This window comes from Chlorocebus sabaeus, chromosome 23 (genome assembly GCF_047675955.1).
Source record: "Chlorocebus sabaeus isolate Y175 chromosome 23, mChlSab1.0.hap1, whole genome shotgun sequence".
Classification (NCBI taxonomy): Eukaryota; Metazoa; Chordata; class Mammalia; order Primates; family Cercopithecidae; genus Chlorocebus; species Chlorocebus sabaeus.
This window is the reverse complement of record NC_132926.1, coordinates 15,340,090-15,364,696: the sequence shown is the minus strand read 5'-3', so window position 1 is coordinate 15,364,696 and position 24,607 is coordinate 15,340,090. Positions and strand designations below refer to the sequence as shown.

The following is a 24,607-nucleotide window of genomic DNA, read 5'->3' as shown; positions in this document are numbered from 1 at the left end:
CTGTATAAAATTGGTCTCATATTTATTCATTCAGAAAATAAGCAGGGAGAGAATGCATATTTTATAAAACTTCAGTAATTTCTGTACCAGATATCCCTTAAGTAAAATAAGATTTGACCCTTTCAAAATTGCTTAATGAATCGATATTACGTAGAATATCTTTCTAAACTTCTGCAGATTTTTTTTTTCCTTTTTTTGAAGCCTTTGAACATAAGCTTTGTCACAGATCCTGCATTTGAATGTTGAAAATATGATTGTGTTTTGATTGGCTTGGTGCATCTTTAAGATAGAAGCCACGTATTCTGAGCAAAGTCATGCCAACATTTGACAGATTATTGTGGAAATCTCTGGATGAAAGAGAGGGTGAGTTAAATTAATTAAAATGCTGTCCTAAAGAGTGGAAACTCCAAGATTCCATTTAACAAGAATAAGACACTTTTTTGAACAGAAGTGGTTTTGGAGTGAATAAAACATATAATAAAAAAATCAAGGTGTGCTATTTTAAGTTTATTCTAAGCATATCTTTTCATTACTCTTTGGCTGCCCATAATTTCTTTATGATGTTGGTCAGGATCACCAAAGACTATGCTCTGCTCATTCATCTCTAACATACACTCGACAGTTCTCTAATCTATTTGTCATAACCACAGTGGACCTTCAGATCCTGAGGGAGGCTTCAGGAGCCTCTGGATGTTTTGAAATATTTTTCTCCCAGCCCTTTCCTCCTAAGATCCAACTTGGCTAGCTTGAGGATATCAATGAATTTCAAATAGCATTTGTGATGAGGCCACTTGCTCCACTGTGCAAATTTGCCATGGTAAGCAAATAAAATGTGACATCCTTCTCCTTCCTCCGGAGCCTCAGGACCACATCCACAGCACAGTGGTAGGTTCTCCACAGCACATTGGTCAAACGCTTTCCTCAGGATAAAGAAAGTGAGGTGCATTGAACAATCATAACTTTAGTAGAGAGACTTCTTTACCTAAGGAAGAGTTGTATTTTAGGCTGCTCGAATTTAACAGCCTCACTGTTCTTAAGTGACGTTTGATGTGTCTTTCTGAAGTTTAATAGTAGATGGCAAAATTGCATGGGTTGGCTTGCAGCTTATATTTGAATATACCTTCCTTAGCATGTGACACAGGTCCTTAAACAGCATTAGTGCCCAGTCACAATCATGCAGGCTTCATAAATACATAGGACGTCTGTGTTCTTTGTTCACCACCAGTATCGCCTAGGAAAGGGCTGTTCTGTAGAAAATAATGTGAGCCACATGTGTTATTTTAAATTTTTAGTAGGCATATGATAAACAATAAGAGAGAGGAAAGCTGGTGAAATTAGTTGTATTCATATATTTTATTTAACCTGGGATACCAAACCTTATCTTTTTAATGTATAACCAAAGTAAAAATGTCATTGAGATATTTTGCATTTTTTATACTAAATCTGTCAAATCTGGTATGTAATTTATACTTGCAGTGCATGTCATTGCAGAATACTCACATTTCAAATGCTCATCAGTCACATGTAGCTGGTGGCTACTGTATCACACAGTGCAGACCTGGAGCTTGAAGTGGTGTCGCATACGTAATCATCACTCAACTAAATATTTCTCAAATAAATGAGTGAATAATATTAGTTGACTGGTTTTGGTGTATACAGACCAAGTAATAATTTTCTGTTATAAAATTATTTTATTGTGGGTCCAAATGCCTCATTGTAAAATTTCTGTAGTAAGTAATATAGAGATCTGTTATTCAGACTTAGAATATTTCTTTCTGGAATAAGACTGAAGTTCTAAAACAGTTATATGAACAGTAGAATGCAAAATGGCTTGAGTATTCTGAAATTCATTTGTTTGAACTCATCATTTCATTTTCTTCTGCTGTGTGGAATGAAACTCATATGCTCGTATTTTTATGTCTGTGAAATCTGTATTTTTATTCATTAGAAAGAAGTCAATTAATTTGCATTTACTAATCTCCCATTCCTCACATTGTAATATCATTCTCTTTATATCTAAAGGGAAAATTGTTAATATTTCTTTTAAGCCTATAAACTTAATTTCCATTAAGGGAGCTGGTAGTTTGAATGAAGATAACAACATCTTGCAAGTTTTATTCCTATTGTCTGGATTTTTATAGGTTTTTCTATATTGCTTTCATTTGTGGCATTTGTGTAAGATATGTAGTCTGGTGTTTGCTTAATTTTTCTGATTTATGTGTTTAATGGTAGCAAAGTTCATCTAAATGATGCAAATTAAAGAATCTCCAAAATTTTCCCCAAATGTCAATAATGTTTAATTGTTTTAAATTGCTCATCTGATACTACTTTTAAATAAGGTATTTGAATATCTCAAATTTTCTACAAATATTAAATGGAAAGTTAAAATAATTTGATTGAATCAAAAGGGGACCCAGATTAACTGGCATCAATAATCCAGAAAGTACATTTCCAATAGACAAAAAGCTTTGAAATAAAAATCAATGTATAGCATAGTCCTACTTATACACAATTTTGTCTATTCCAGGTGAATTTATTTATAGAGAAATGTCTAGAAGGATGCTCACCAAAGTGTAAGCAGTGGTTATCATTGGCTGATGTGATTTTGAATGATGTTTACTTACTTTTTATTTAGCTGAACCATTTAGATAGTTTTAAAATGATGCTAAAAAATTTTCAAAAATAAGCTTGAAAATAATCAGATCGCATTGTTGTCACAGAAAATTTGACATGTGAACTGTAACAGAAATTTCTATTTCAGAAAAACTATAAATTTGAGTTTGCCTAGTTCTGTCATTTAATTAATAAGGTATTTAGTTTCCATCAACATGTAAGCTTTATCTGATACATCTTAATGTAGATGAAAACCTAGTAAATAACATTTGTTAAATGTACTGTCTTAAAGTGTGCACCATTTGTTATTGAATATTTGATGAGTGAAATATACTAGTCAAAAAATCTTTCTCATGTATTCATTTGACAAATATTTATTTATTTATTTATTTATTTATTTATTTATTGAGTTGGAGTCTTGCTCTGTTGCCCAGGCTGGAGTGCAGTGATGCGATCTCGGCTCACTGCAAGCTCCGCCTCCCAGGTTCACACAATTTTCCTGCCTCAGCCTCCCAAGTAATTGGGACTACAGGCGCCCACCACCACACCTGGTTAAATCTTTTTTTTTTTTTTTTTTTTTCGTATTTTTAGTAGAGACGGGGTTTCATCGTGTTAGCCAGGATGGTCTCGATCTCCTGACCTCCTGATTTGCCCGTCTCGGGCTCCCAAAGTGCTGGGATTACAGGCATGAGCCACCGCACCCAGCCTCATTTGACAAATATTTATGATGCAAATAACAAAATATGGTGTGAGTCTGATAGTTTGGAAAGTTGTGGATTTTTATGTGACTCTATTTCACTAATCATAATAAATATTAATAACAGCTACTTTTTATTATGTGCCATTGTGTTAAGTGAATAATCTATATAATCTTTACCGCAACCCTTTGAGTTAGATATTATTATTATTGTTATTATCCCTATCTTGGCCAGGAGGAATCCAAGGAACACAGAGGATTATAACTTGTCTAGGATCATATGACTGTTAAGTGTTTCTGTCAAGTGTGAAGACCAGGCAGTTGAACTGCAGCACCTGGTTATTCAATCATTACACTGTACCCAGTGTTCTACTGTACACAGATCATGCTTGGTTTGTCTTTGATATTTTAGCAGCAGGCTTTGAAATGTTTTACATTTATAATTACATTACCTAGATTAACTAAGCACCGAACATTTTTATATTGCCTAAAATGGACAGTCATCTTATTAGTTTTGTTACTATAGGTAATTCTTATCTTTAGACTAAATTGGTGATCTAGCTGAGACAAGTATCTGACCCTACCACAGATTCCTCTGCACGCAGGTCCCAGATGAAGTTCAGTGACTTGGCCAAGGCCTCACAGTTAGTCGGTGGGAAGACACACAAGTCCTATGTGCTTCTATTTGTCAGGCATAATTATTTTATACATTTGTACTATTCCTAATTATAAAAGTAATTTTTTAAATTCAACCCATTGGTGGGACTCCTTCAAAATATTCTTGCAATTTTATTTAGTAATAAAATTGTTAAATTGTGGCTCTTAATAGCATTACAAACTAATATTCAAGAGAGATTAAAGGATCAGAACTGCACAAGTGAGTAAACAGACTTGATTATAAGGACACCTAATTATTCCAAGGTAGGATATAATTAAGTGCTAAAGCTGTGTGATACAAAGACAATAAAGGCTGCAGTTTTTCTAAGGAGGGAATCAAAGAACCATATTCCTTTGCTGGGCTCTGCTTGCCAAGTTGAAGACTTGAAAAGTAAAACAAAACAAAGCAAGTTTACACAAGGTCTTACAGTTTTGTCTAGTCTTGTGAATTTGTCTTTTAAAGACACATAATCTTGATTAGTCAATCCTATATCTACCATTCTCAAATAATCATATACCGAGGTAACGTATAATAATAAGGAAACTAGCTTAAAAAGGAAAGTAAAAATAGATGGTAATTATCCTTTGTTGTGTGCCAGAAGCATCTTCTTTTGATATTACTCAGTTTTGTGGTAGGCACTGGCTCCCCATTTTACAGATAAGAAGATTGTGGCTCAGAGGATTGAAGGGACATTGAATGCGGTTGTGCTTATTAGTGAAGGAGATCATCCAAATCCTAGAGTGCTATGGTTTTAATTCCATTCTCCCCACTGCATTTTGACGAATCGCTCCCCGCCAGCCCCCCGCCCCCAGTCGTCTGGAAGATCAGGATACTAGCACTCACGCTTTTATTCCAGATTGTCAGGTGTCTTTGTGGAGGGCAGAAGGGCTTCTCAGAGTGGTTGGGAAGATGCAGCCATCAGTCTTAAATTGCTGCTTGACCTTGTAAGGAGGGTGTCTAAGAATATAGTATGCAGCTGTGGCTGGACAGAGGCACTCAAGATGGGCTCAGGCAAGCTGGTGCTTCCCAGCTCATTAGGGAATCCTACACACTGCCTTGGACAGGCCAGACAAGGCGGGGCTCGTTGTGTTGACATGTGGAGGAATACATTTAGCATCCAAGATGAGAATGACTTGAGCAAAACAGAGAAATTAGAGCTAATTGTTTTCAATTATTGTCGCTCCCGTTTTTCAACCTCTCTTTTTTCTTCCACTTCGTCACTGCTCCAGTTTTACTTGCCAGAGGAGGAGGAACTTAATGAGTCACTTAATGATGTCTTGGTGAAGTTTAGTTTGATGTGTTGCCTTTTTTGGCCTTGGTTGGTGGGGAGGGCAGGGAATTGCTTTGTACAAAGGCGTCAGTCATTAGGAGGTGAACCCAACATGTCTGTTGATGAAGTTGAGACATGTAGCCTTGGAATGGTGGTAACAACAGTGACAAGGACAGCAGACATGTATTGGAGGAGTATTATGTGCTGAGCACTGTGCCACATGCTTTCATGGAATTTTATATTTTATCTTTGCAACCCTTCTATGAAATAGGGGCTATTATATTCCAGTTTTCAGATGATTAAACTTATTTGCTCAGAGCAAGTTGTGTTGGGATCACTGGGACCTTCCTGTTATATGATATACCCCACATGCTATTGACAATGGTATTAGCCAGTAAATATTTAAATTTAAAAGTCAGCAAAATCATACTTAAGTTGTATGGATGAGCAAACTGTACATTTTAAGATGAAATAAATTATTTGTAAATCTGAAGAGCAAACATAAGGTCTGTATATTGCTAGAAAGATGCGTCTGAACTATTCTCTCATTCTAATACTGTGTATTTCTGCATTTGTAGTATAAACTGCATCAACTTTGAAGGATAACAAATAGATATTCCATAATTGTGATAATGTATCTTAATAGTAATAGTGTGCCATAATCAGAGTGACTTAACTAATCAATATGTTTTATACCGTATTTTACACTCCTCTATTGAAAGATATTCTTCAAGAGATAAGGAGTGCAATTTAGTTCATTTAGCTCCTAATTCCAACTTTCCTACATTTTGAAGATGTATGGTATTCATTTGCATTTTTGGGGGTTTGCTTTATGTGCTCATTTGGGTCTTACCTATTTTCTTTTTCATTTTAACAGTTACATCCAGCTTTTTCTTGCCTAAGCGGTCTCGGGCTTGCTTCGTCATTTGGCTTTGCTGTGGAGCACTCCTGTAAAGCTAGCTGAATTGTACATCGAAGATCCACCCTTTTGGTGAGTGGAATCATAGTTACAATTTTGTGTTTTGCTCTGCCTCAAGTTGTGTTTGCATTGTTGATCAAAGTGCTTTCATACAGGGTGCAAAATTGGGCCTTTCCAGCTCTGTGCAGAAAAGGATTTTCTTTTTCTTGTGGACAAAAGTAATTTGTACTGCCATTTTCTGTCTTTGAAATTTGCTATTGTCTCTCCCCCTCCCAACCCAATTGAATGACTTTTCAATTATTTAGCTGCATATCTGCCTCTTTTCTACCTGGATAGATCCCCCTGTGACTCCCCGCACCTCACCCCACCAAATAATTTGGTCACCACAGTTTTCTTATTAGCTATCTGCACATAGAAATAAAACGTGCTGGTTGTGATTAGCTAGGTTACATAGCATCACATCGTAGAGTGCAAAGGCCTTTTGGATGGAAAAACTTGGCCCTCTTAATCTGTTAAATGTTGTTAATCTATACAGGCCATAAGACAGCAAGCAAAGAGAAAATCATTAAGCTTTTCTCATGTTCCCAGTTAAATCATTTCTGCTTTTATGGCCCCTGAACTGGTGTTCTCCATATATTTCGACGTCATCTGGTCCTCCATATCAAATGTTTCTCTCAGGTTCTTTCTTAAGATACCTACAACCACTTTTCTCTGGTCCTCTGCTGTTTAGAGCTTGCTTTTATCTTTTCACAGATCAAATCCTGCCAAGATGGCTCATTTTTGGGTGGAACAACTAAAGGGTTCTATAAGGACCATTAATGCACATGCAATTTTAATTTGAAGTCGTGACATCTGACTAAGCTAGAACATCAGCTACACCATATTTTTAGTAAACTGAGTATATATAGAGACTTTATGGTTAAGGATAAGGTGTAAGAGGAGATATTAAAAACTCATAATTAGACAAACCAGTGGAAAATAGATCTGGATTAAATCATTCTTCTTCTTCTTCTTCTTCTTCTTCCTCTTCCTCTTCCTCTTCTCCCCTTCTTCTTCCTCCTCCTCCTCCTCTTCTTCTTCTTCTTCTTCTTCTTCTTCTTCTTCTTCTTCTTCTTCTTCTTCTTCTTCTTCTTCTTCTTCTTCTTCATTCCTAGCAGAAATTTTTCTGTGAAAATGAGACATTAGTGAAGACTACGTCTTAGGCAGTTGAGGAAGTAGAAACGGTATAAGGACAAGGTGAAGACATGATCATGATGGAGGTGTTCATAGTACAATAATCAGCCTGGTTGAAACAGTCACTTTAGAAAGTATATGAGGAGCAGATTATATAATTCCTGAATGGGAATCTCATGAAGCTGTGGTGACGATTAAATGAGATGATGCAATAAACTACCTAGCCCAGTATTTAGACAAATAGTTAGGGATAAACGAATGTTGACAGCAGTTCTAGCTCCATTTTGCTGGCGAAGAAACTGAAGTCCAAGCAACATGTTTGAAATCTACCTGTCTACCATGGCTAATTTTTCACATTCTTTTTGCTGGCTCCATACGTTTTCATGGATGTGCAGCCTGAACAGGGAGAATCTTCCATTAGAGTGGTAGCAGTTCTGTTAGGATTGTATTGTGTTTTCCTTCTGATACAGGCATTCAATTTAATAAGCAGTGCTCAGCACACCTTACTTTTCTCTGAAGAATAGTTGTTCCCAGTGTCTTGGAGGCCAGCTTCAAACTGGCTGTGCAACCCTGCCTTGGTTAGAAGGCAAGGTGAATAGTTCACAGACCAGGTGCCATTCTTTCCTGGAAAGAAACATCCCCTGGTGCCACTTGCTGTTGTAGAAGCTTGGGTCTGTTTTTGCTATTGTTCTTAACGAACTCTAACCAAGTGGTTAGGAAATCCATTATAAATGCTGAGTTGTCAATTTTGGAAGAAATAGGAAGGCGTATGGTGAAACAGACACAAGACTCTGGCATATCCTATGCTAACCCATCTGTCCTCTCCCAGCAAGTAACAGACCAGAAAACTACAGACTTAGAGAGAGAGTTTCATGGGGGAGAACCTGGTAGAATGGAGCCTGCCATGGTGAATGAAGCCTTCATTGAGGCTTCTTAGAGGGTTTCCCCATTATACCCAACAACCATCCCCTATTTTTCTCTTTGTGGTTCATCATCCTAACTTCATCATCTAATTTAATCTTCTAACTCAGTTTTCTGGTAAAATGTAACAAGATGGTGTTTTGGTGCATGGTGATTGGGAAAGTGGGCAGAGGATGGTAAGGAATGGCATGGGGATGCGGGAAGAAAAAGGAAAGGTTACATGGTTCTGGGAACTTCCTTGAGAATAAAAGCAAATCTCAGAATCTCAAGTTTAGAAGATGAAAGCTTGAACAGCTTGCTAAGTTCTCAGGTGTTTTACAGTGACCTGGCTAACAAGCTGGCCTGCACATTCATTCAATTCTTTCATAACGTGTTGCCGTAATGTGATTAGGGCAGTATTTTCATAATTCACTATTGCAACCAAAAATGTTTCAAATTATGGCTAAATAACAAGCCAGTCATTGATGCAAGGCCTGGCTTGCAGAAACCTACGACGAACTTTTAGAAAAACTTCCTCGTGCTAACTGCCTGGCATTACGTTTCATTGAACCTGTTTTCAAGAAATACCCACCTACTTGCAAAAGGACCCTGCAAGGCTTTTGCCCTCTGCTGCTCATTTAGAGTGTCATTCTGAGCCCTAGTAGAATAAATGAGAATAGCTTTGCCAGGCAATAAGGGGCTTTATAAACATAAGCCAATCTTTTCCCAGGTTTTCAGTTCCCAGACCACCGCTGGCTCTTTCCTTTTCATGTAAGCTTATGCCTGAAGTTTTAAATGCTATTCTCTTTGCTTTTTAAGAGGCAGTATCCTAAGGTATACAGCTTTTCTGGCCAGGGATCTACCTTAAACATTTCCATATGGCTTCTCTTGCTTAATGAAGTTGTGTATAGAGTGGTTTTTATTCCATGTTGGATTCAGAGAAAACACTAGGTATAAATGTAGATCCTTATAGTTCTAGGGCAGTCGTACCTACTTTCAACCAGAATAGGATGAAATGCAAGAAGTGCTTCTTTCATCGTCACTAAAAATAGGATTTTTGTTGTTTTTCGCTGTTTAAAATGTGAAGATAAAAGAGAAAGACAATGAAAAATCATAGGAAAAAATCCGAATACTTTTAAAGATTGCCTTTAATAAGAGTTAAACAAAGCATCTATTTTTCAGATATTATTAAAATGAAACCATACTTTAGGGAGAAGTTTGAAGAAAATCAAGATACCTAAATAGGGAATATGTTTTAGGCAGTGCATCCTGCTGTGGTGTGATGTGTGGATTTAACTCCCCATCAGTAGAATACAAGCTGACATTTTCGCTTTTCTTCCCGTTTAAATGGTTCATAAGAGTCGCTGTGTACTAAATATATAAGTGACCGAGTCTCTTTTAAGAAATAAGGTTAACACATTTTTTCTCTAGTATAAAATCCATTTCCATATAAATACTTAAATTATTAGCATCCTGTTGAAAGTATTACACTGAGCTCTTTTTTCCTTTTTGTTTTTTTTTCAGCATAGAAACGCCCTTTAATACTCAACAGCTAACCTTTAAGACAAGTGCATTTTGAGTTGTTTGGTTTTCATTATTATTATTATTATTTTTTGACACAGTCTCGCTCTCTGTTGCCCAGGCTGGAGTACAGTGGTGTGATCTCAGCTCACTACAACCTTCATTTCCTAGGTTCAAGTGATTCTCCTGCCTCAGCCTCCCAAGTAGCTGGGATTACAGGCATGCGCCACCATGCCCAGTTAATTTTTGTATTTTTAGTAGAGATGGGGTTTCACCATGTTGACCAGGCTGGTCTCGAACTCCCGACCTCAAGTGATCCACATGCCTCAGCCTCCCTAAGAGCTAGGATTACAGGCATGAGCCACCATGCCTGGTCTGAACTGTTTTTTAAACTACACTATATGCCTGAGTTGCTTCTTAATATTGTGAGATTTACAACAGGTTTTCTTTAAATATTTCACGTTTCATCCCATCAAGTCATGTAGTACTACATATTTCACAAAATATTTTCTTGGAAATGTAAAGAATAAAATAGAACTTAGTGTAACTAGAACTAATATAGGATGCCTGTGGTGTTTAAATGTAACAATTATCATGGGAACATGGAAAAAGGAACAGCTATTAAATATATGCCATATACCATTTTTAAACTTTTTTTCTTTTTAGCATAAGTTATGTTGTTTAGCCATCAAAAGTAAAGTCTTCTTTAATCCTGAAAACTGAGCTCCCAATAGGTTAAATATCTTTCTCAAGTTTGTACAACTGGTGGGGAGGAAAACCATATTTTGTCATTCAGTCTGTTACTCCAGATACTAATCTATTGTTTGGACTTTTTGGACAAGAAAATAATGAGATTATTCTAGAAAAAGACATACATTATCATAAAGAATATGATCCGATAAGAATTAATTACGTATTTTAAAATCATGCATTGTTTATTTAAATTCCCATTGTCACTTATGCTGAAGTGAGAAAAGTGTTCTCATTTACGTTTGTCAACTACTATTGGGATGTAGATTTTGGTTTACAAACCTTTTAGTGTATGAATCAATAAGGTATTTCTAATATGAACTAAGAAAAATAATTATAAAACATCACTGAAAATTTTAGGTAGCTCATTTGGAAAACTGAGAGGGAATCTCTTTGAATGGCTCACTTTACTAGCAAAACAGTTATAAAAAAGGCAAAGTAGTCCATAGGTGTTTGTTGTATCATTGGAACTATGCAAAGCAGGAGGAGCAAATAGAATAGAATTTGGGCAAAATCAAGCATTTTAACTAGGTGTTGAGAAAATATAAGAAAAATAAATTATAAATCTATTTTGACTAGAACACTGAAAGATAAAAAAATTATTAGATGTTAATTTAATATAAATTAAATATAATTATATATAATCTAAACTATAAGTAAGTAAAAGGATTATAGTTAAGGTCTTTGAGTGGGTATGTTTGTGTGTGTACATGCATACCATACTCAGGTCAATAGAGCACAGGTTACAAAAGTGGGAATGTTGGGCCGGGTGCAGTGGTTCACGCCTATAATCCCAGCATTTTGAGAGGCTAAGATGGGTGGTTCATCCGAGGTCGAGGGTTCAAGACAAGCCTGACCAACATGGAGAAACACTGTCTTTACTAAAAATACAAAATTAGCCAGGTATGGTGGCACATGCCTGTAATCCCAGCTACTCGGGAGGCCAAAGGAGGAGAATCTCTTGAACCCGGGAAGCGGAGGTTGCGATGAGCAGAGATCGTGCCATTGCACTCCAGCCTAGGCAACAAGAACAAAACTCCATCTCAAAAAGAAAAAAAAAAAAGAAAAAAGAAAAAAGAAAAAAAGCGGGCATGTTAATAAGGAGTATGGGTATAATATTACAATCATATAGAGAAAGTAAATAAATACCATTAATTCTTGTTATTCACAACAGTAATGTTCCGTAAAGTCTCCATGAACACAGAATTAGCAAATACGATACTATTGCTCCTCTGGGAAATAGAGTTAGGAAATGGTAAACCTCTGGTCACAACATTTTCATCAACAAACCAACAGATCAATGCATAACCTTGCTTTTCGTGTGCTTCTGTTTAAAGACATCTTATTGAATATAAACTATTGATTTCTTAACATTGCAGTCATGGTCAATACACTACAACTTTTGCCTGAGCAAAGCTTCTCCAGCACAGCCTTTTTGTGCTTGGGATCTCTAGATAGCACTGCATGCAGCACCATGCTTGGGGGCCGTGTTAGACAGTGACATCACCAACAGCACAAAATTTGAAAAACTTGGGACTACCTAGAGAGGGAAAAAGACACTTGTTTGCAGTGTGAGAGCTGAAACAAGGCAGAGCGTTGGTCGGGAGCGGTGGCTCACGCCTGTAATCCCAGCACTTTGGGAGGCCGAGGCGGGCGGATCACAAGGTCAGGAGATCGAGACCACGGTGAAACCCCGTCTCTACTAAAAATACAAAAAAATTAGCTGGGCATGGTTGCGGGCTCCTGTAGTCCCAGCTACTCGGGAGGCTGAGGCAGGAGAATGGCGTGAACCCGGGAGGCGGAGCTTGCAGTGAGCCGAGATCCAGCCACTGCCCTCCAGCCAGGGGGACAGAGCGAGACTCCGTCTCAAAAAAAAAAAAAAAAAAAAAAGGCAGAGCGTCACCTTGTTACCCCTCAGCTGGAGCATGCATGCTGGATTATTCAAATATTTTGGCCCTCTGCACATGTCCATCAACGACCAAGAAAATGCTATTAGTGTCTATTTTGGGGTTTCAAATAAATTTTAGTCCATGGGCAAATTCACAAATATGGAATCCAGAAAGAGAATGTCTCTCTGTCTCTGTCTTTTTCTCTCTGTCTCCCTCTCTTTCTACATACATACATACGTATATATTTACACGCACACACATATATATTTACACATATACATATATTTACACATATACATTTATATATACACATACATATATATTTACACATACATACATATATATTTACACATATACATATGTATATTTACACATATACATTTATATATACACATACTATATATATATATATATATATAATTTTTTTATTTTTTATTTTTTTGAGATGGAGTTTCCCTCTTGTTGCCCAGGCTGGAGTGCAATGGCGTGATCTCAACTCACTGCAATCTCTGCCTCCCAGGTTCAAACAATTCTCCTGCCTCAGCCTCCTGAGTAGCTGGGATTGTGGGCATGAGCCACCATGCCTGACTAATTTTGTACTTTCAGTAGAGATGGGGTTTCTCCATATTGATCAGGCTGATCTCGAACTCCCGACCTCAGGTGATCCACCCGCCTTGGCTTCCCAAAGTGTTGGGATTACAGGCATAAGCCACCACACCTGGCCTAATATATATTACTATATTTTATGTATATACATAATAATATTAAGACAATTCACATAGGTATATGAAATGCCTTAACATAATTTTCGAAGTGGATTTATAAAGTTTATCTTTGAACTTCTTGCTAAACAAAGCCCAAATTGAAATGTGTTCCTTTGATATATCTATGTTGCCTAGAAGTACTGTAGCTACTTGGAGGAAACAAAGATTTCTCTAATGCTTAGGTCTGATAGAAATTTCTCACATGAGCCTTCATATGAAAAGGTATTGTAATACAACCAATATCATCTGTAAACTAAATCCAGCAGTGGGCCTTCTACAACTACGTCTTAAAGGATGTTCCTGATGACAGTATAACGAACATAGTTATATGTGGATTAAATTGAAGTTCAGACAGATAGCTTTTCATTGGTCCTGCATGATTCAAGGTTAAAACTTGAAATAAGTAAATGTTGCGTATCTTACTGGTTACCTTCCACAAATGCAGCATCTTTCATTTGTAAATACTTTTTATAAATTGAGTAGAAGATAACTGGGATAGGTGTCTAAAATATTGGTCTTCTCTTTAGATGATTAAGTAACATGTTTTTAATAGTCCATAAATGATAAGATGTCGGTATTGGTCTTCTAGGCAAATTATCAGATGTTTTTCCTATTATCCTTGGTGTTGGTGACAGTGTGGTGTGGGGAATTACTAACCACTCTCTATGGGAATGAGAAGTACTGAGGATCTAAAAAGGCTTACAACTTTTGAACCTGTTATTACACATTTAACATTTTATGCTAAGAGAAGAACCAACATGGATAGAAAGATATATTTAAAAGATGTTACTTAATGAATGATTTGAAATAGGAACAATTCTTCCACTCCTTCACCTTGGCACTGTGTGGTTGCCATTTGTGCACACTTACCCCACCTCTGTGTGATCTTGCTTCTCACAGCTGCTCCTGTGATTCTCGTGGGTAGCCTTTGCTCGGGATGCTAAAATAAATAAATAGATTAATGCATAAATAAGTAAATAAATATATAAAATAAAATAGAAGCAATTTGAAAACAACCTAGAATTCTACAAATAAGGGCTTGATTGAATAATGACATCCAACTGTCGAAGTGCTAGATATTCCTGAAAAATGTATCTTCTCAAATAATATGTAAGAGTATAAAAATACCTTCCTATATTGTTTTTAAAAGGATGTGTAACCCAATCCTAGTATCGTTATACTAAAAATGTACCAAAAGACCATTTTTTTAAAAAGGCAGAAAGGACATACCAGAAAATGTTAATTGTGGTTGCTTCTGGGAAGAGAGGGAATGGAGCATTTGTATTTTCCTATGCTATTTTCGTATATTTTTCTGACTTTCTACCATAATTTTACGTTACTGATCACATATTAGCATATGACACATTCTAATCAAATTGAGAAGTTTATCTTGGATGTTAAGCCATTCTACTCCTACCAACAATATAGATATCTTATTTTTATGGGAAAGATTTAATATCTTCAAGCAGAAGATGGTGCTATTTATATCAAGTATTATGGACAGCCAACATAAAGGGGAAAACATACCTTTAGAAAACAAAAGACATGATTTTTTTTCACTTTCATTTGGATCATAAATCAAGATATTTATGATCCAAGAAGGTATTGCTTCCTGGGTATTGCTGACATAACCTTTCTCATTTCATACCATTATTAACTTAAAAAGTAATCTACTAAGTGTCCTTTGTGTGCCTTTTAGGAGAATATAGTGAGTTAAATAATATAAATGTTTTTTTTAAAAGTTTCTAAGCTTTTTTTGCTTTTTAAAAGTTTCAATTACATTGGAAGAACTAGTCGGTTCTTTAAAAAATAAATAATATGAAATTCAGAGGAAAGAGTTATTGTAGTTATTATTGCAGGCAGAATGCAAAGGAGAAAGCATCTGAAAGAATGAATGGTGCAGAATGAGCTGTAAATAGGGATTTGCTAAGCACACTGCAGAATAATAAGGCCTGCTTATTGAAGGCCTGTTACCTGCCCGCTACTGAGTTAGACTTTCACGGCAGCCACTTGAAAACATTGACCACGATGTTATGCAGCAATTGATATGATCTCACTTCACAGATGATAGTAGACAGCCTCCCAGCCTTACACGGCTAGTGAATGGCAGCAGAAAGATTCAAAGACCATTCTTCTGTTCTTTTTCTTACTTACTAAGTCCTCATCCCAGGCATAGATTGTTTATTTCTTGCCCCTCGTCGTTTCAGTTTCTTCTGCAGAATTGTGTTAAAGTGACTTGCCCAGCGTTGCAAAGTAGACGGTCAAGCTGGGAACAAGGTCTGTTTGACTTAGAACCTGGGTTCAATCTGTGACTGCTCTTAAACTCGACAGCTCTATGAGTGTAAAAGTGCTTTCCTCATAGTGTGCTAGGAGAATCAATTAGTATTATGTGTGAAAGCGCTTATAACAGGCTGGGCATAAAGTGAGCATTCTATTATCATGTTTTGTTCTTCTTCTTATTACTACTATTATTACTACAGCATTATTACCAAAAAAGCAAAATGCATATCAATAGTGGTACGGGAAGACATTTAAATGATTAACAGAATGGTGAGATATTTTTTATTTTTATTTCAACTTATTATTTACTTATTTATTTATTTTGAGATGGAGTCTCTCTCCCTCGCCCAGGTTGGAGTGCAGTAGTGCGATCTGGATTATTGCAACCTCCGCCTCCCGGATTCAAGCAATTCTCCTGCCTTGGCTTCCCAAGTATCTGGGCATACAGGCGCCTGCCACCAAGCCCAGCTAATTTTTTTTTTTTTTTTTTTTTTTTTTTTTTTTTGCATTTTTAGTAGAGTAGTTTGGCCAGGCTGGTCTCAAACTCCTGACCTCAGGTGATCTGCCCGCCTTGGCCTCCCAAATGGCTGGGGTCAGGCATGAGCCGCTGCACGTAGCCATAGTGAGATATTCTGTTTTCAAATTTCTTCTGACACAGTCATTACTTCAAGAAGAGTATCTTAGTTTGCAACTACTATGCTCTAATAACTCTCTTAAACTTGCTAATACCTCTATTTTAGGAAAAAGGAAGTAGGCTCAGATAAGAACTTTTATTAGCCAGTAGATTCTAGTTTAAAATTAGGAGCTTTTTAAAAATTAAATTATTTTTACAATTACTTTTTTTTTTTTTTGAGATGGAGTCTCGCTCTGTCGCCCAGGCTGGAGTGCAGTGGCGCGATCTCGGCTCAGTGCACGCTCCACCTCCCGGGTTCCCGCCATTCTCCTGCCTCAGCCTCCCAAGTGGCTGGGACTACAGGTGCCCACCACCGCGCCAGGTTAATTTTTTGTATTTTTAGTAGAGATGCGGTTTTACCGTGTTAGCCAGGATGGTCTCGATCTCCTGACCTCGTGGTTCTCCTGCCTCGGCCTCCCAAAGTGTTGGGATTTCTATTTACAGTAAATAATACTGTTTTTAAAATGTTTACGTCTTTTGTAATTGACTTTAAATTGTTTTTAAAATGTTTACGTCTTTTATAATTGACTTTAAAAATAGTGTTTTAAAAAATAATTTTAAAAATGTATCAAGATCCATACAAACAATAAGGAATAATGCCAGTAGTAATTGTTAGTGGCCATTGGAAAGGCAATGCTGGAAATATGGTTGGGAAATATTGCAGTGTATGAAATTGGCAAAACACACACACACACACACACACAAATAGCAAACTCTAGGGAGTAACCACTGTGACCAAAATGAAAGATTTACATAAATAATTAGTGGGACATAAGGTTGGTAAAACTCTCTTTTTTTGTCCTTTCACCAGAAAGCAATGCAAATGTGTGAGACACAAGCAGCACTGGTCTGCTGATGCTCCTTGGGGAAAACTCCCCTAGACCACAGCACTCAGATGAGGGTAATGGGTGGCCACTTCTTCTGTGGTTTAAATTCAAGGAAGACATCTTTTTGGACTAGCCAATTTTATTCAGCCTTCCCACTTTATGAATCTGTGCTCTGGGAGGACAGCTACCATAGCTGGCTTCCTTATTACTAAATCTCCACTGCTTCGCCAACTGCTTGGGACGTAGTAGGTGCTCAATAAATATTTTTCTGGATGAATGAGTAAGTGCTGTCCACAAAGCGTCCTTCACTGAGCTCATTTTAGATTTGTGTGATTACATCTAAGAACTTGGATGGGGCTGACATAGAAAAAGGCAATTAATTCCAAATTTAATAGATGTATGACCTTAAACGAGGTCAGCAGTGTCATTGTAGAAGTGCTTGGGAGACCTGCCACTGTCAAGTGAAATGCTGGTAGCACAAATTGAGATATTAAATTGATTCAAGAGGCCCAATGTGCACATGGATGTCACTCTTGGGAAGACCATTAGGGGCTTCCGGAGAGGAAATGTTAACTGCCTACCAAGTTTCCTTGAGGGAACAAATCAGTTTGACTCGTCAGCAGTCTTTATGGATTGCCAGCCGTGGGGCATTCCACAGCAAAAAGATTATGCCTCCGCATAGTGACACTGGTATTTTAACAGGACACGGAGCAGGATGATTCATGAGACAAATAATTCTGTTCTAGACTGTGTGTGTGCATGCATGTGTGTTCAAAGTTAAGGATGTCAAGGGAAATCTTTCAGAAAAGTTACCTGAGGGTGCTAGTCTAGCCCCCTAGAGCTTCCTTGTTATATAAATCACATACTGAAAGTCATCAATTTAGATTGGGATGTGTGAAATTAGCCATTTATAAAATAATTCTGCTGTTGGTGTGTTTCCTAATTCAGATATAAGAAATGGTAGTGATGTTTATGTTTTGGTATAGATATTTTGTAACCAGGGATGCCACATCACACTTTCTCGAGTTCCTTGCACAGTGATAAGAAGAATTTATCAAACAAAACCTCTCTGCCTTTGCTGAAAAATATTTTGAATGTGCATTTGTGTATCCAAGATTTTGGCTCTAAAGACCTATAAGCTCTGTGTTTTGGGATTGCTTTGAAAAGCCATTTTAGTTTTATATATATATACACACACACACACACACAAAAATCAGATTGAGAATTTTCCCAAAATGTAGGTATATTTTAGACTAAATGTTGACATTCAGTAACAACAAGAGCAGCAACCATAACAACAATAATAATAAATTACAGAACTTAATAATAGCCAGCACGTGGAGACCACATGATACCGTGGGCCAGCTCCTTTAAGGATTAAACATATATTATCTCATTTAATTCCCACAACACTGCATGGTACACTATGTCATCACTTTGGCACTCCCTTAAACTTCTGTTATTCAGCCAGCCTCACCTGACTTTTTTCTCAGCTTCTATCTCCTGCATAAGTGGAATGCAACAGTGAAACAGCAATATTTTGCAGCACAACTCAAAGTGGCATGATGTTTATTAAAAAGCGGGAAGACCTAAATTTGTTTGGTCCATTGGCATTATGTCAGTATCAAAGCCCTAACTGATATAATGCATGACAACTTTCTGAATAAGTGACACTCATTCAATGAATGTCTTGACCAGATACTCCAGGGGGAAAAAATGCTACGATACATACATTTTTGTTAAATAAGTGTTATTCACGTTACCTACGATGCCTGTAACATTAGGGCCCGAGTACATAATTTGCCCAATTCAAATATGATAGAACTATTTATTATCAAATTTGCAATTCCAGATCTCCAAATTACTCTTTTGCATCCTTGAAGGCTACCTGCAGTAATAAAGAAATTCCTCTGCCTTTGAGTGACTCCAGGAGACAACGTAAAGGCAAGACACAGCAGCTTCACGAAAGCGCAACATAAATTTGAATATGCTCTAAAGAGGGGGCAGTTGTCACCATGGTGATTTTATTCTTTCCTAGATTGAGCTCAAAATGAAAGGGGAGCTCAGAATGAAAGGGGAGGAATTTGTAAAGCAAAGATGCTGAAATAGGTGAATCAAAAATCTGGATACAATTTCCAGTTGTTGTTCGAAATACAGTCCTTCATTTGATGTTTGGAGCCTATATTTGGGATCAGACACTCAAGATAGTGATTGTTAAGTAGCCTGAGAAAGTGTACTTCTATTGTTAGAATATTTATAGATAATTGGAAAGCTCTCTAATTATTATTAATACTCAACTAAAAATGATTATACTGGCCTTTCCTCTACTAACATTATTGAGTGTTTACTATTCACTAGGCAATATGTAACATTGTTTGCATGTATTATTTTATTTAATACTTACAAAAATCTATGAGACAGATGTTATGACTATTCCCATTTTAAAGATGAAGAAACTAAGGTTTATGCATTCATGGCAAGCATTTTTATAAGGATACATCACTGCAAAAGAAGTCTGATTCAAAATCTCCTGTCTTTATGAAGTTGTGTTTTACTGGTTTGATCACACAGCTCTTAAGTGGCAGATATAGGATGCAAACCCAGGTTCAAATTATTAAACCTTATAATAAATAATGTTCAAAGCCTCTGTCAATAATCTATGATTTTAGAAGCCTTATTTAAGATTGGGCATACCTACAGGTCAAAGTTTTAAGCAGTACAAGGTAGGAAGGCTGCTGATGTGAGCCTGGAGTGCTCACGGCGACCATTACTCTTGTATTGATCACTCTGAGAATTTCAGGAATACGCTACCAAGGATATAACTTCTTTCCAATCACGTGTTACCTAGGAGAAGCCTCACTAGACCTCTGACAATTCCTATCACCCACAACTGAAGGAGGATTCTATTCCAATTGGGAAGGGCCTTCTCATAAACTGAGAATATGAAGCAGAGATTTATCGAAACCAACCTTGGCTGCCGTTACAGTGACAGATGTCACAGCTAGACCGCCCTCAAACAATCCTGGAATGACTCTTTGGAATTCTGCACATGCCAACAGCCATTTTCAAACACCACAATTTTTTGCTTATGTTCTCCCTCTCGCTTTCTATGTGACCTTCATCAGCAAGTCCTTGCCATGGCACCTCTGGTTTCTGACTTTCAAAATTGGAAAGAACAATGTTTGCCTCTTAGAGAAGTCACTGGGATTCTGGGACATGCGTATCTTGGTGAAAGTTAAGCAGTATTTGTGAGTCTTGACCCTCTTCCTCATGGCCCAGAGGTCCTAGTGTTTTTGAATTCTAAAACAGGGGTCAAAACCACCTTTCTTTGTATCTTTGCAAATACCCTGGAGAATGCCTAGCCAATATCTCCATTTCCCCTGAGGAAATGCATAGGAGCCAGCTGCTAAGTGCTGGTGTTTTCATGCACCTGTTTGTTTATTTTTTTAAATGTAATTGGGAATATGCCTGGAAGCATGTGTCTATTTCTCCAGTGCACTCTAAGCAGATTTAGGCATAGGGAAGACAATCACAGCCTTGTATTGTTCATCTATTGCATCTGTAGCTCTCCAGTTGGTGTTTTGCAAAGATAAAATGATCAGAAAGTGCCGGGAATGCAAATTTTAAATGGGGAGATGAGACACTAAAAAATAACCAGGAACATTAATTAAAAAACCAACATAGTAATCATAATCCCTTATCAGGGACTATAAAGCTTTTTATCAGTGTTTTTCAATGTTGGCTGTGTTTTAATATCATCTAGGAAACTCTAAAACACACACACACACACAGTGCCTGGGCTCTACCTTCAACGATTGTGATTTAATTGATCTGGGGTGAGGTCCACATATCCATACTTTACAAAAGTTATTCAAGATGATATGGTGCAACTAGACCTAGGAGCCACCTCAATGCCTACATTTCGCCCTCCTTTCTGTGCACCTACCCCCATGCCCAGATGCTGTGGTCAACTGCCTTGCTTTCTGTTTGAACATACAAAGCTCATGCCTCCTTTAGAGTCTCTGTTCTATTTTGTCCCTCCTATAAAATGTTCTTTACACAGATCTTTGCATGGCCTTTTTTTCTGTGCCATTTAGCTCTCAACTCTTATCACCTGTTTGCAATCTACATGAGCAGAACCTTCTAGAGTTGTGCAGTGCACAAGGCAGGTGGCCATAAACTATGGCTCTGTCTTCCCTGACACTTGGCAGTCTTTCGGGTTACTCTGAAATCAACTTGTTCTATTATTTCCCCTCCAAGTTTTGAACTGAAACCAATTTGTTTATCAGATTTTTTTTAACCTCCTACAATTAAAATTCAGGGGCCAAGAGAGCAGGAACTTCCTCTGACTTGTTCAGTGCTATATTTCTAATACATAGAATAGTACCTTGCATACAATAGGTGCTCAGTTAATATTTGTTAAATCAATGTTCTGTGCGTTATTCACGAGGCTTAGAATCTCTGACCTAAGGCAGTAATAGAAAGTAGTGGGAGTTCATGAGGCTATCTTAATAGCAGAGACAGATTCTGAGTAGATTTCAAATAAAGTGAGCATATTGGGAGAGTGTTCTTTGTAGGTGGAGCAATCTCTCTCTCTTTTTTTTTTTTGAGACAGAGTCTTGGTCTGTTGCCCAGGATGGAGTGCAGTGGCACAATCTTGGCTCACTGCAACTTCCGCCTCCTGGGTTCAAACAATTCTCCTGCCTCAGCCTTCCAAGCATCTGGGACTACAGGCATGCACTACCACACCTGGCTAATTTTTGTATTTTTAGTTGAGACAGGGTTTCAACATATGGGCCAGGCTGGTCTCAAACTCTTGACCTCGTGATCCACCCTCCTCGAGCTCCCAAAGTGCTGGGATTATAGGCATGAACCACTGCCCCCAGCCATGGAACAATATCTGCTAAGAGCTGGAGCAAGTCATGCTCAGAGTGGAACAAGCTAGTTAGCTTGGTTGGGATGACCAAGCTGTGATTATTAAAATTAATTCAATCTCGTTAGATAATAAAATCATCCAAAGTGAAAATAGTCCTGTATTTGGAAATAAATCACAATTGGGTCTAAAGCAAATGTCCCTAAGTAATATGATGATACCTGACATGGAGAACATGCAATGTCTCCAATTCTCACTAAAAGTTAGAAAGTGTTCGGACGCGGTGACTCATGCTTGTAATCCCAGCACTGTGGGAGGCTGAGGTGGGTGGATCATCTGAGATCAGGAGTTCGAGATTAGCCTGGCCAACATGGCGAAACCTGGTCTCTACTAAAAGTACAAAAATTAGAGGGACATGGTTGAGGATGCTTGTAATCCCAGCTACTCAAGAGGCTGAGGCAGGAGAATCGCTTGAACCCGGGAGGTGGAGGTTGCAGTGAGCCTAGATCAGGCCCCTGCACTCTACCCTGGGTGATAAGAGCGAGACTCTGTCTCAAAAAAAAAAAAAAAAAAAAAAAAGAGGAAAGAAAAGAAAAAAAGACAGGAAAAGAAAAACTGTTAGAAAGCTATTTGTTGGTTAATTAATACAGAAATCTGAAAAGTAACTAATACCAATAATGATACTAACTACTGCTGTTTATTTAGTGTTTCCTTCTTTGATGGCATTGCATAATGATATTCAGTACATCATTTTAAACCTCACAGAAAACTTAAGAGGTGATTAGTATTCACAGTTTACCATCAATAAAAGTGAGCCTTGGAAAAGTCAAGCAGTTGACTGAAGTCCCACCTCAAGTAAGTGGCTGAAATGAGATATGAACCCACAATGAGGAACTCCCAAGTTTCTGCATTCATCCAAAATGCTGTACCACTTTATGTCGACCCAGTTTCGTTTAGTGTGACCTGATGATTACGTGTCTTCCATAATAATCGCATCTCATGAAATTAAGATTTTAATAAAACAAAGGAAACTCTTCAAATACACATTTCTTGTGAACTTTTTCAGTCCAGCATTTGGAGCTAAGAATATGCTTTTGCAAAGAAGAATGTTATAAATAGTGCTCAGGTTCTCAGGCCAGAGAAGCCAAAAATTGTAGTTATATTTCTGAACATTTTCTTAAATAAGAAGGGGAAATAACTTTTATTTTGCATGTTTTTTGCATGATATGGGTTATTTTTAATTATTGTGATAGCATATAACACTTAAAAATAGAGAGACAAAATAGTTTGCTACATTTTAACGTGCTGTACTAATATTTAAGCAAAATAGGCAAAACAAATGCCTATTCAATTTTTGGTTTATACTTAAATTGAATGCTGATGCTTGGTAATGGTTTAATTAAAACAGGGTGAGAAAGACATTTGGGAGATTTTGTATAGATTCCAAAAGAGATTAGGGGCTCTTTCAAAGAATTTACATGGATTGCAATTGTTTTTTTTTTTTTAATGTGATTTCGTTTAAAACTGGATTTTTTTGTTTGTTTGTTTTTGTGCAACAGTATCATTTCTCTTGAAACATACCAAATTTAGGAGTGGGATGGTGGCAGATATTGAACAGGATGTGTATGCTGAAGATATACAAAAACAACAGTGCATTACATATATTATCAAGCATCAAGAATTAAAGACAGAGGAGGACGGATGAGCAGGAGAGATTTTAAGGAAGAAATATCACTTGGCTCAGGCCCAGCTGACGAGCAGTTCTTGGCCTGGACCACTTTACTTGTTTTTCAGAGTCTAGAGAACTGGACAAAGGGGCTGTAGGTTAGACAGGAGCTCAGGGAGGAGAGGGTATCAGTTCTCAGAATTCACCACGCAAGGCTGATCTGCAAGGCCTGGGTGCTCCTAGCTCAGGGGAGGAGCTACATTCTCTTCACTTATAGAGGATTGACAGAAGACAGAAAAAGCTAATTCCTGTTGAATTCAGGTACCAGTACAAAGAAGGTACCAGTTTCAGATAAACAGCCTCAATTGATATTGAGTGCACAGGTGGGCCCATTTTTCTTTTCTTTTTTAAAAATAATTTATTACTGTCAGAGAAGAATGGTAACAAACCATTCTAGTGTATTTTCTTTAAAAATTGGAGTTACTGCTGATTTGTTTTTAAAACAAATAGTTAATTCAAAACCAACAGAATTCTTTTAAAAAAATGGTAGTTGCTTATTTACTTCATTTCAAAGGTTTTTTTTTTTAAATTCAGTCTCCCTAGCAACAGAGACATCTGTCTCTATTCTCTTAGTCATTAAAGCCAAAGAAAGTAGCTGCTTCAAAAATAATAAAGGCAATTTCTATGAATTGGGTAACTGTTAATTGTTGCCAAGAAATCTTAGTGAGATAATGAGGCATACAGCAATTGACAAAGATCTTTTCATTGATGTATGAGCTTCCAGCTAGCCCATGGTGGTTAACTAATATATACAGTACCATCGATGAGGTATTGTGTGATTCGCTATGTAACACAAATAGAGAAGTGATCTTTACTCCTTCTAATTTCTTTCAGAAGTATGCCTTGCTGTGATTTTTTCTGATTGCTTAGTAACTAATCATACCTCGGGATTCCAGGGAATATATTTGCCCATTACATTTCGTGAAAGGAGAAAGGTTTGAAGCATTCACAAGGGAGATCAATGCAACAAATAGTAGAGTAGTTGGTGGTGGTGTTAAAACACAATATACTTCTTATTTGTGTTGTAGATTCTGTAAAGCCATTTGAGTGAAAATACTTAAAATTGCACTAGAT

General features: G+C 37.3%; 1 protein-coding gene across 1 annotated transcript in view; it reads left to right on the top strand.

Moving 5' to 3' along the window:
• Nucleotides 1-24,607, top strand: part of LOC140709957 (teneurin-2-like) — a 395,171-nt gene that overhangs the window by 87,426 nt on the left and 283,138 nt on the right. Inside the window, exon 2 of the mRNA XM_073010538.1 lies at nt 6,116-6,229. The gene's annotated coding sequence lies outside the window, so the exon portion shown is untranslated. The remainder of the gene's footprint in view (nt 1-6,115; nt 6,230-24,607) is intronic.